The 10,865-nt window shown below is 45.7% G+C and overlaps 1 long non-coding RNA gene across 1 annotated transcript; it reads right to left on the bottom strand.

Moving 5' to 3' along the window:
* Positions 1-1,000: 1,000 nt before the first annotated feature.
* LOC146649356 (uncharacterized) lies at positions 1,001-4,302 on the bottom strand. Its single transcript, XR_014908113.1, has 3 exons — positions 4,163-4,302; positions 2,690-2,926; positions 1,001-1,747 (listed from the first exon to the last, which is right to left on the bottom strand). It is a non-coding gene; the product is annotated as an uncharacterized LOC146649356 (long non-coding RNA).
* Positions 4,303-10,865: the final 6,563 nt, after the last annotated feature.

Below are 10,865 nucleotides of genomic sequence, written 5' to 3'. Positions count from 1 at the left end.
TAAGTGAATTTCTCCCAAGCCAATTACAATCATGGAGAAGCACACTTTGCAACTGTTTTTGTAAGAATATTTCATAGCGCTTTAAATTTCAATCTTTCAGGCCTGGTTTAAAGAGCTGATTGTTAAATCATGAACTCACAAAATATCAACATATCACCACCGGTGGATCACACCTCTCAGATGTTTTTTCTCCAGTGCACTGTAACAAACACGAAAACAGACATAACCAACAAAATACTACTAAAATAACACAAACTAGGGCCCGTTGCAGACATTTCCAAGCATAAAACTATCCCTCTCTCGCTTACGAGAAAGAACACAAGCCAAAGCTCACTGATAACATCAAGCTAGCGCTAAGCAAAACCAAAAAATCAACCAGAAATTCACAGGAACGTTTTGCTTCCTGCCGGGACAATATTGTGTGGGAATGAGAACCTCAGGTGCCGTAACACCTTTTGTTCCTCCTTGAATTAAAACTCAATCACAGAAAATGCCGTACTCCAACCTAAACTTACACTATTAATTCATCATTTTCACTCTGTGCCACTGTTCCTCATCAGGGCTGTGTGAAGCACAGCAAAGAATTCAGTCAAGGCCTTGAGCCATAAACAGACATCACGCACAGACATTGTTTTCATAACCAAACCGTTTTAGAGCTTATTCCTAAAATCTACATAAATGCCTTCTAGGTGACATATAACACATTCTAAGTATTTAATGGTAATCAATGGCTCCTCATAAAAATTATGCATTGGGATGTTTGTGTGCAGCATTTTGCATATCAGCATAAGCAAAGCATTCTTCATTGCATCAGCGTGTGTGTGTGTGTGTGTGTGTGTATGTGGATCACTTCTCAGTGAATCAGCATTCCAATGTGTGTGTGTGTGTATGTGTGTGTGTGTGTGTGTATATGTGTGTGTGTGTCATTTCTCACTCACTCAACGAGTGCACGTGTTCATGTGTGTATTTCACTTCATTCTGAATCTGTGTGTTTGGAGACGTGTGTGTGTGTGTGTGTGTGTGTGTGTGTGTGTGTGTGTGTGTGTGTGTGTGTGTGTGTGTGTGTGTGTGTTTGTTTCTCTTCATTCTGAGTCAGTGCATGTAGATGTGTGTGTTTGTGTGGGTGTTTGTGTTCATCACTTTCCTGTTCTGGTGTTCTGGGTAAACCACGGCCTGAAGCATGCCCTGGGGTCCTGCCCCCCTCCTTTTCAGTTTGTTTGCGACCATTGCTGCTGCTGCTGCTCAAAATTCAGTCCGTCCTGGTTCTGACCCCAATTGGGGCAGTCCTTTCTCCAGTGTCGATGTTCACCGCAGGTGAAACCTGCATCTTCTTCTGTGTTTTTGTCCATTCTGAGGTGCCTTCTGTCCTCAGTTACTCCTCTTGTCTCGGTCACGCCCTTTTTCGCCACCCGATCATCCGTGTTGGTCCATCACTGTCCTGCACAGTGTGAATGCAAAGTTATCAAGGTCAGCATTCTTTCGCTCGGCCTTACTTTTCATTCGGGCTTGGCGGGCGTCTCGTCACAGCTCTGTCAGCTGACGCAGTCTGGGAATTTTCCCCCGTGTAGTGAAACGGGCCTTAGGTTTAGTGCTCTCCGTCTCGGCTGCATGAGATCACATTCCTGCAGGTCTGTTGACATTCTCAGGTCGTTGTTGTGGGTCCAGCTGTTGCAGCATTTGGTCAGTGTCACGTATGGGGGAGAGCAGGAGTCCAGTCAGCCTCGGCTTTCAGGGCCGGCAAAGCAGCCTGTAATTAAATATGTATAGAAAAAACAAAAACAAAACAAAACAAAAACAAACGAAAAACAAAAACAAACGAACAGGAAAATGATGTTGTGTTGGCTGTGTTATTCAGAGGGGAGACAACGGGGCCAGGCCCTGTGTCAGCCTTCTCTCCCCCTTTTTTTTGTTTTTTCTCTCCCGATATAATCAACTCCTAACCCACCAAGTTGACAGGACAACACCGGTACATGTTAAAATTCTTAAGATCATGTTTAAAAGCCCAAAAAAGGAATTTTCTTTCATTCAGTAATCACTTTTATTAATCAATCAACAGAAAACATGTCACAATTTGAATCTTTTAACCACTAAATTTGTTGTGTCTTGCCTGGTTGGTTAGACCAGTGTTCCTTTTTTTTTTTTTTTTAGTTAAATTGTTGTCCTGCAACCCAGAGGGTTTCTTTGTCAGTAATGTATAGACTTCATCATTTAAGTATGTTAATTTTTCTTTAACCTTGCTGGAAAATCTTCACGTGTTCATGAGTGTAAGCTGTTTCTTCATTGCGTGTATGTGCATTTGTATAAAAGCAGGTTAATTTTATCTTTTCTCAAACTAGGCGTTACCTTAAAAGGAGCCTTTCTCTCAGATTTCTCTGCTTGTGTGTGTTTTTGTTTCACCTTTTTGTTGTGATGCTCCGGACGCCTTCCCAACCTCCACAAGTCCGTTGGCCCCAATTTTATGTGTTAAAACTTCTCTTAATTTCTCCTCTAATTCTCTCCTCGCTGCTGTCTTTTTCACAGCTGCTGATTCGTGCTGGGTGTGGTTCCCATTACCTATAATTTTGCTTCGGCCGCTGTGCTTGTGGGGGCAGTTGGTCCAGGTCCGCAGCTTCCTGTATTAACACACTAAGAGATTTATTTTAATTTCATTTTCATCACTGTTAAACAGATAAGCAGGCAACCCGCCCACCTTGACAGCGTAAACTGTACGCCAGTCTCCCAACACATTCCTCTCTGTACTCCTCCATAATTCTCCACTGCACACCTCTTACTATCTCTCCTTTTTATTTTTATTACACCACAGAGTAATACACCCAATTATGCCCGTCTATCTCCATGTGGCTCCAAATTCCCTCTTTATTTTAATTTCACACTCGTCAGGGGACAGGCACACAACAATTTCAACCACTGAAACGAGGAATTCAACCTTTTTATATTTCTTTACTAATCTAGACTCAACGTTTGTTCGTAAAATGTGTCTTGTTCTAGTCCGGAAATAAATGTGAACCCGTGATTACACGGCCGTTCCAGTGTTATTTCCGTGGCTATGCGGGGGCCCTCACCTCCCCAAGTCACCACCTCAGCACCCGGACGACGCCGGTCCTGGCCACGCGTCCACGGACAGGAGGGTCGCTACTCCATAGGCAAATGTTCCACAGGTACACTAGGCATCAACCTTTGATCCTAAAATGTGTATTTGCTCTAATGTCCTCCTAATCAAACACATCAACCGTCACTGTCACTGTGTTCAGACTTCACACACACAAAAAGCACACTCAGCGCGCGCCTCACCCACAGCCAGAGCGCGCCTTACACACACAGCGCGTTTCACCATCAGTGAGACACACAGAGAGCGCTCCTCATCAGCAGAAATTTGCACAGAAACCTCTGAGCTCAACTATTAGATCTTCTGAAGCACACTGCACCATAGACCAAAATACCCCTTTCTCTGCGCTTATGACCGCCACAACGGGGCAAAGTCGCATCATAAAAGTGATGCTTGCATCCCCGAAGTTATACCTGACATCATAAACCAGGTTTTGCTCTATGTACTTCTTGGCAAGTAAAATTTTACTTTGTTTTATGACCGCAGCCCTTAAAAAAAACAAAAAACTCGACTGGCGCCACAAACCACCGTCAAGCCTCTGTTCAATGTACTAAAATTAGCACCAACCACTACTGCACTTCACGGCCGCACCACCGGAACACGCCGTATCATAAACCAAACCTACGGACGTGTTTCGCTCTCGCGTTGCCAGCGTTCAACCGCACCGTGAAGCCAGCATCTGCTTTTCCTTAAATCAACTTCTATTTCATAGCCGGCAAGAGCCAGGACGTAACCGACACCATAAACAAACTTCAAACCTCGACTTCAATGTACTGAACTAATGGCCGTGTCTTCAGAAGAAATTCTAACGTATTATTGCTACAGAAGCCAGTATTAGACAAAATTAAATGTGGAAGGTAAAGTGGCTGCAACTAGTCCAACGTAGTATGTTATTAGTATCTCGGTAGAAGCAGTTTACTGCAACTAGTCCAACGTAGTATGTTATTAGTATCTCGGTAGAAGCAGTTTATTTAACACACTGGAATTCAGCCTCAACTTATGTTGTTAGTATCTTGCGCCAAAAACCAGACACCGACAAATTTACTGTGAAAATACATGTGACTCAGCGAACAGATTAATTTGGAAAGCCCAATATGCACATTTGGTATTTATAATACAACAGGCTGTGCTTACCTTTCTGTTTTAGGCCGGCCTTCTGTTCACTTTGCCCCACGATCTCACCAAAGGCCAAATCTACACCTCCTCAGCACACCAAAGATCCGGGTCACACGGCACCAAGTTGTTGAAATCTCCCAATTCTTTGAATCTTTGGGCTGAAGGAAGGACAATACTCGGTGTATCAATGCTCAATCAACAATCATTTATTTCCATACAATTCAACAGTCAGAGCATTACAACGTCCGGACGGGAGAGATGCTACCAGAGGGTCAGGCACATGTCTCAAAATGGTGACGGGTTGCTCAGCTTTTTATAGTCTCTAGTGGCCCCCAGCTAGTCGTAAAAGCCAAAACATCACATTTTTTTCTCTGTTACAGCGCCTAAGTTATGACCTCGGCAGTTGTTTCTCTGCTTTCTGTAAGGTGGGGGTGTGGAATGTGGTCTATCTATCTCCCCTGTCTTTAGACACAGAGTCTCCTGCTTACAACCTTCTCTTCATGATTCAACAATTAAGCATGTCAAGAAAACAGTGTAACACATTCCCAGCAGATCAAGGATACAGAGTGATGCACATTTATCTAATGAACTAATATGTGAATATGTTCTGTTAACTCAAAAGTATAATGAGAACTAAACTACATACAGCTCACACACTCTATATTAAAGGGTATAATGTGATCTACAGCAGTATTCTAATTCAACTACTTTGATTACATATATAAGGTAACATATAATAACAGAATAATTTAATAAGCTGCAGCAGACGAAGACTCGGAGGCTGGAGCTGCAGCAGACGAAGACTCGGAGGCTGGAGCTGCAGCAGACGAAGCACAGGCTGGAGCTGCAGCTGACGAAGCACAGGCTGGAGCTGCAGCTGACGAAGCACAGGCTGGAGCTGCAGCTGACGAAGCACAGGCTGGAGCTGGACCAGGAGGAGCAGAAGCAGAAGGTGGCTGGGTGGGCTCCTCGGGCCCTCCAGCTGACGTGACGCGAAGCGGTGGCGTCGCCGCAGGGTGCCAGATAGGCACACCTGGGAGTCCAACAGCAGACGCAGCACAAACAGTTATGAAGGCCCCTGGCTGGACTAGGAGCTGAGGAAACACAGGCTGCTGAGGCACAAACCCAGAGAGAGAGAGAGCAGGTAAAAAACAGTCCATAGGGCTTAACAGCTTAACACAAGAAACCATGAAGTGGACAGTGGTAGGGACCACCAGTTCTGAGCCAGCAATCATTAGGTTCCCAGAGTCTACATCAGTCCGAAGTGGCTCAGAGGTTACTAGCCCAGTCTGTGTAGTCCTAGGAGAGGTCAACATAAGCTGGTTGGACTCAACCGGTGGTAGTGTGCGGCTCAGAGGAGCTGGTTCAACCATACGGAAAACAAGGACCGCCACTCGATCCACAAAAACAAAGCTCAGATCATCAGGAGCTGACTCCTGGAAAAACAGTAAATACACAGATATGGACCTAACCATTGGCACCGTGGTAGCATGACTGTGGTGTGTTGGATGGACGTGTTTGTTGGAACCCGTACCCGCAGTGATCTGTGGCTGCAGAGTGTTAACCCTATTGAGTGGAGAGACAGATACAGGTGAAACGGTACGTGAACCATTAACTGAAGCAGGTGACGCTTCAGGCTGAGAGAGGGTGGTTATGACATTGTTCGGGGCCAAAACCCTATCTAGTGACGAGTTCATAGAGGCAGGAGAAAATGGTGTCACATAAATCCTGACCCCAGCTTCCATCTCCTGAGTGGTGGTTATGGTGCTGGAGCAAAACAGTTCAGAACCACCTGGTTTGTTATCTATGGGGAGACAGGAGACGTGTTGTGACATTACAGTGTCCTGGTCACCATGATCTGCTGTTATGTGTGCATTTTGGTAACATGCTAGGGGTTCATGACCAGTGTTCACAGTCTCTGGTTCGTGAAAAGCAAGTGTAGCTGGGCACACCGGAGCACTAGCTATGCTTTCGTTGCCTTCATTCAGTGACTGATGGAGGAGCAGGGCCGGCTCAGGAGGGAAGAGAGAAACCACAGGCAACTCAGATTTAGTTGGAACTGCAGACACGGAAAGAGACACCAAAGGAAACACCTCCCTACTGCTATTAAAACCAAAGGCGGTGGGAAACCTTGTCAGTCTGTGAATCGAGTCTGTGGTCCCTGCCGGGTTGAGTGAAGCGGGAGCGGAACTGTCTCTGGCCTGCGGCTCGGTGAACGGCTCATTGCTAGCCACCTCACCGGCTAAGTCCGTAGCCTCCTCACATGCCTTCTGCTCAGAGGTAACTTGGAGCGACTGGACAGTTTCACTCACCTCCGAGCGTCGGGCGATGCGGTGGCGACGCGAACGCCGTTTTCTTTTGGCCGTGGGCCCCGTAGACGTGGGAGATGGAGGCTCCTGAGGCGTCGCAGCGGCTGAGGAGGCGGTAGTTAGCGGAGTGGCAGGCGGAAGTCCCAGGCAACTCCGGGGGCCCCCAAGGGCTAGCCGTGTCCCGCGGAAAACCTCATCGTAGGGGGGAGCGAGCCATGGCTCCTCTCGTAGCTCTTCCTCCGGGTTGCGCGCATACGGCGCGCTGCCGCTCCTCGAGGTTGGAATCCGCGCCCCCCACAGCCACCTCGTGTTGCTCAGTGGAGGGCAGAACGGGCCGTGGCGGTGCGCGACAGCGGCGGGAACGCCGTTTCCTCTTAGGGGCGGCCGTGGGCTCAGCCTGGCCTTCCGTGGCGACCGGCTCCTCGCCCTCAGACCACATCCGTGCCAGGCAGGAAGCAGGAGACGAGTAGCCCGATCGCGGCGGCGAGGGGGGGTGGTCGGTCTGTGGTGGGACAGCTGACGAGAGCTCCTCCTCGGTGATAAGCCAGGGCTTCCAACGGAGCTCGTCCTCCCGATACGCCCGTAACACCTGCTGCCGTTCCTCTTCACCGAAGTCGCTGGCCTCTGGCATCTCCGTGCGCCACGTAGTGTAGACAGGCGGTGGCGGAGATGTAGAAGCCGATGAGAAGCGAACAGGCGGCGTAACGGTGGTGAGCCCCATGGTCCCGATCCTGACCGTTTCTGGTTCTTTCTGGGACAGCTGCCCCGGACGGATGCCCACGGCGGACACAAGAAAGTCCCGGATGTGGGGGCGCAGCGCGCCGAATAGCCACGGGAGCCCGGACACCATCCGCTGAAGACGGACGGCTACGGTCTCCCGGTATTCGCCTCGAGGTAGCGTCGCCCATTCCTCACAGTGGTATTCCACCGTGTAGACCAAGTCGTCCTGGAGGTCCGCGGAGGGGTTGTGAGCTGCTGGGTCCAGTTCGGGGTCGCGTTCTTCTGTCATGGTTTGCTGTGTGGCAGGCAGGAGAAGGACCCAAGATGCAGACTCACAGACACGGGGATAAACTCAAAAAACACAGCTTTATTGCTGGCCACGAGAAGTAATACAAAATAACCTAAAACTGGGAAAACTAAAGCATGAGCTGTACAAGGAACCGAACCACGGGGAGAATTACACACAACATGAGGGAGAACGCGACGCCGAACAGAGGGAGACGCAGACAGAAATACACAGCGGGTTAACGAGGAAAGTGGGAACATACGGGGAACACAGGTGACACTGATAATCATAACGAGACAGGGCGGGGTGAACTGAACATGACATGTACAGGTGTGAGAGTCACAAAGTAAACAGGAAGTGCACAGAGGTTCAGACAGGAGGAGAGAGAGAGCACGGGGAAAACTTAGACATAATGGGCAGGGGAAACATGGAATAAAACATAAGGAGAGACGAGGGCTCACAGATACACAGAGGGGCACACAGGGGGTAAAAGCCATGAAGGGAAAACACTTAGGGAACAACACAACAGGGCAACTCAGAAAACATGGCCTAAATAAGGAACAAAATACAAACATACAAGAAAACTAAGAACACTGGGCCCACATGGCCCAGGACCATGACAGGAATACTGCATAAACTGCTTCTGTATCGCAGTGCAATGGAAGTGTTATTGTGACAGGGCTTGGTTTGTTGTTGACACAACAAACCAAGCCAGCAGCAACTTCAAGGCAATTGTTGGGCAATTTAACAACTTTGAGATGCTAAAAGGCAACCTGAGTTCAAAAACACTTGAGTTCCATTCAGTCATGTCTCTGTGTCTGTCTGGGCCTCTGTGTGTGTGTTCCCACTACTTCCTGTTTTAATTTGGTAGTCTCCTGTGTGTGTGCACTGTGTTTTGCTTTGTCTCGTTGTGTGTGATTTGCCCCAGCTGTGTTTCCCACGTGTTTCCTGTTCCCTCATCATTCCCTGTCTAGTTAAGCCTTTTGTTTTCTTCTGTCCAGCGTCGCGATCTCCCTCATGGCTGTTTCTCTGTGACAGTGGTGGAGCGGGGGGGCTTAAGCCCGGGTTGCTTTTTCAGAAGCCCGGGGTCTTTTGGAGTGTGATTTTTTTTCATAGTTAGATGCCTGGCTGACAACTGTATAAAACAAAAACTACACATAATATTTGAAGCACATAGTGCACACTGTGGGAATTTATGACGTAAATCCCCCCTAATAATGGTATGATCCGAGCTCAGACTCTAAGCAACTGAGGGGGGGTAGAATTGAAGTTTGACCAGGTACCAAAGCAAATCATTTGTACTGTACAAATAATGTAAATATGACGGTTTATCACAAAAGATTGATATCAAACTGATCACTTGACCCATATTATGTTACTTGCTCTTTAAGTGAATCAACAAATGGCAAAATGAAAAGCCAAACAACAAAAATGCTGTTTTTTTTTCAGTCCTAGCTTACATGTGTGTTTATTTCATATTTTCAGTTGTTTCCCACCATGGCTAAATAAATCGGTTTCAGTAATGCACTGATATACAAGAATGGACATAAGGAGCTTCTTTCAAAGAAAAAACTCTGGTAGATGTTGTTTTATATATTATGCTTTGTATGTTGTTCAGTATATTTCTATGCAAAACAAGAGGAATTTCAATACACAGCAGTATATTCACAGTTTAAACCAGATATTTACATACACTTTATGGAAAACAAAAGAACATCTTTTTACTGTACAACATCAATTTAGAGCAAACTTGTTTTGTTTTGGATAAATAAACAGAGGTGTGGACTCGAGTCACATGACTTGGACTCGAGTCAGACTCGAGTCATTAATTTTATGACTTTAGACTTGACTTGAAAAAATGTTCTAAGACTTGTGACTTGACTTGGACTTTTACACCAATGACCTGGGACTTGAATTGGACTTGAACCGGTTTACTTGAAAAGACTTGATATTTCACCCCAAATATAAAATGTAACATGCATATTATATAGAGATTGAAAATGTGAAGTCATTCAGGGGTAAAACCGCAAAGGATTCTGGGAACTCATGGCAAGAGGTACTAGCGCACGCAGGCTTTCAATTGAAATCAGTCACACAGCGATAAAAAGAAACCCAAAAATGTCAAGAAGCTGTTGTATTATTAACTGCAATAGCCGGTCGCATGACAGCCACGGGAAGCCGACGGGTAAAGAGATCGGTTGTTATCGGATCACGTCGTTGAAGAGAAATTGTTCGAGCCATGTTTCCGAAGTAACAAAGAGGCGACTGGATTGCAGCCATTCAAAGATCAAATATAACGTCCCAGAACACTCCAGCTCACAGGTTAGTCTGCTCCAAGCATTCCCACAAAGGTCAGTCTGCTGTTGTAGTTAATGCGTCATTTTTCATAACATAATTGGTGATATAGGTTACAAGCAAGTCTGGCGCTGAACAGAAATGGTCGCGCTATGCTCCTTTATTTATTGTGCATAAATAGTGAATTGTCCTGACACAATATTGTGTTTCGCTTCTGTTATTATGGTACATTGACAAAAACATATACTTTTATTCACAGGATAAAACAGGTTTTTTGTATCACCAATTGCCCAGTACGATTACAGCATACAGTATTATTGTCACTGCTACATTTCTGTGATGCTACCAGAAATTATTTCCACTGCTAATTAATTACCATTGAGCTCAAAGGTTATATTAATAAACGGTTAAGGAATGTGTATTTATGACGACGATTTGTGAGACTGGTAAACTTATGATACGTACGATGGTCTTTCGTTCTACACGGTGCATTTCAAGGTCCTGTACCCATCCGTCGGTAAACTGTACCTGGGCTTGTTGCAGTGACCTGAAGTTACTAAACTTCATGAGTGTGTGCACTCACTCCAAGAACCGTATGATTATAAATATGCATATAAATATGCTACGATGAGATAGCTGACTTCATCTAACTAGCAAATGTTGTCCAGGCTACGTTGGTGATACAGTTTTTTTTTAATATGTATGATATTTTTGTCATGCGATTTTAAAGCCGGTCCTACAACCGCATCCAAGAATAACATGCAGCTTATCTCAGAACTGTCCGTGAAAATTATTCTAGGAGCTAAGTTTAATTGAGCTGCATTTTAAAGAGGTGCAATTTCACAATTTGTGTATATTTTCTGAGTTCACTATTTTGTCATGTGTTGAGAAAAACACAGATTTAAAAATTACATGGTCTAATATTTACATTTAGTATAACTGCAACATTCTTTTTTCTTTTTTTTTTTTTTTTAAAGACTCGAAAGGACTTGAAATTCAAAATTTCAGACTTGTGACTTTACTCGGACTTTTA

This window comes from Rhamphochromis longiceps, linkage group LG17 (assembly GCF_057381845.1).
Source record: "Rhamphochromis longiceps isolate RC_006_pf linkage group LG17, R_longiceps_female_GT1.1, whole genome shotgun sequence".
Classification (NCBI taxonomy): domain Eukaryota; kingdom Metazoa; phylum Chordata; class Actinopteri; order Cichliformes; family Cichlidae; genus Rhamphochromis; species Rhamphochromis longiceps.
Note: the sequence above shows the minus strand (reverse complement) of the source record. Positions and strands in the feature narration are given on the sequence as shown.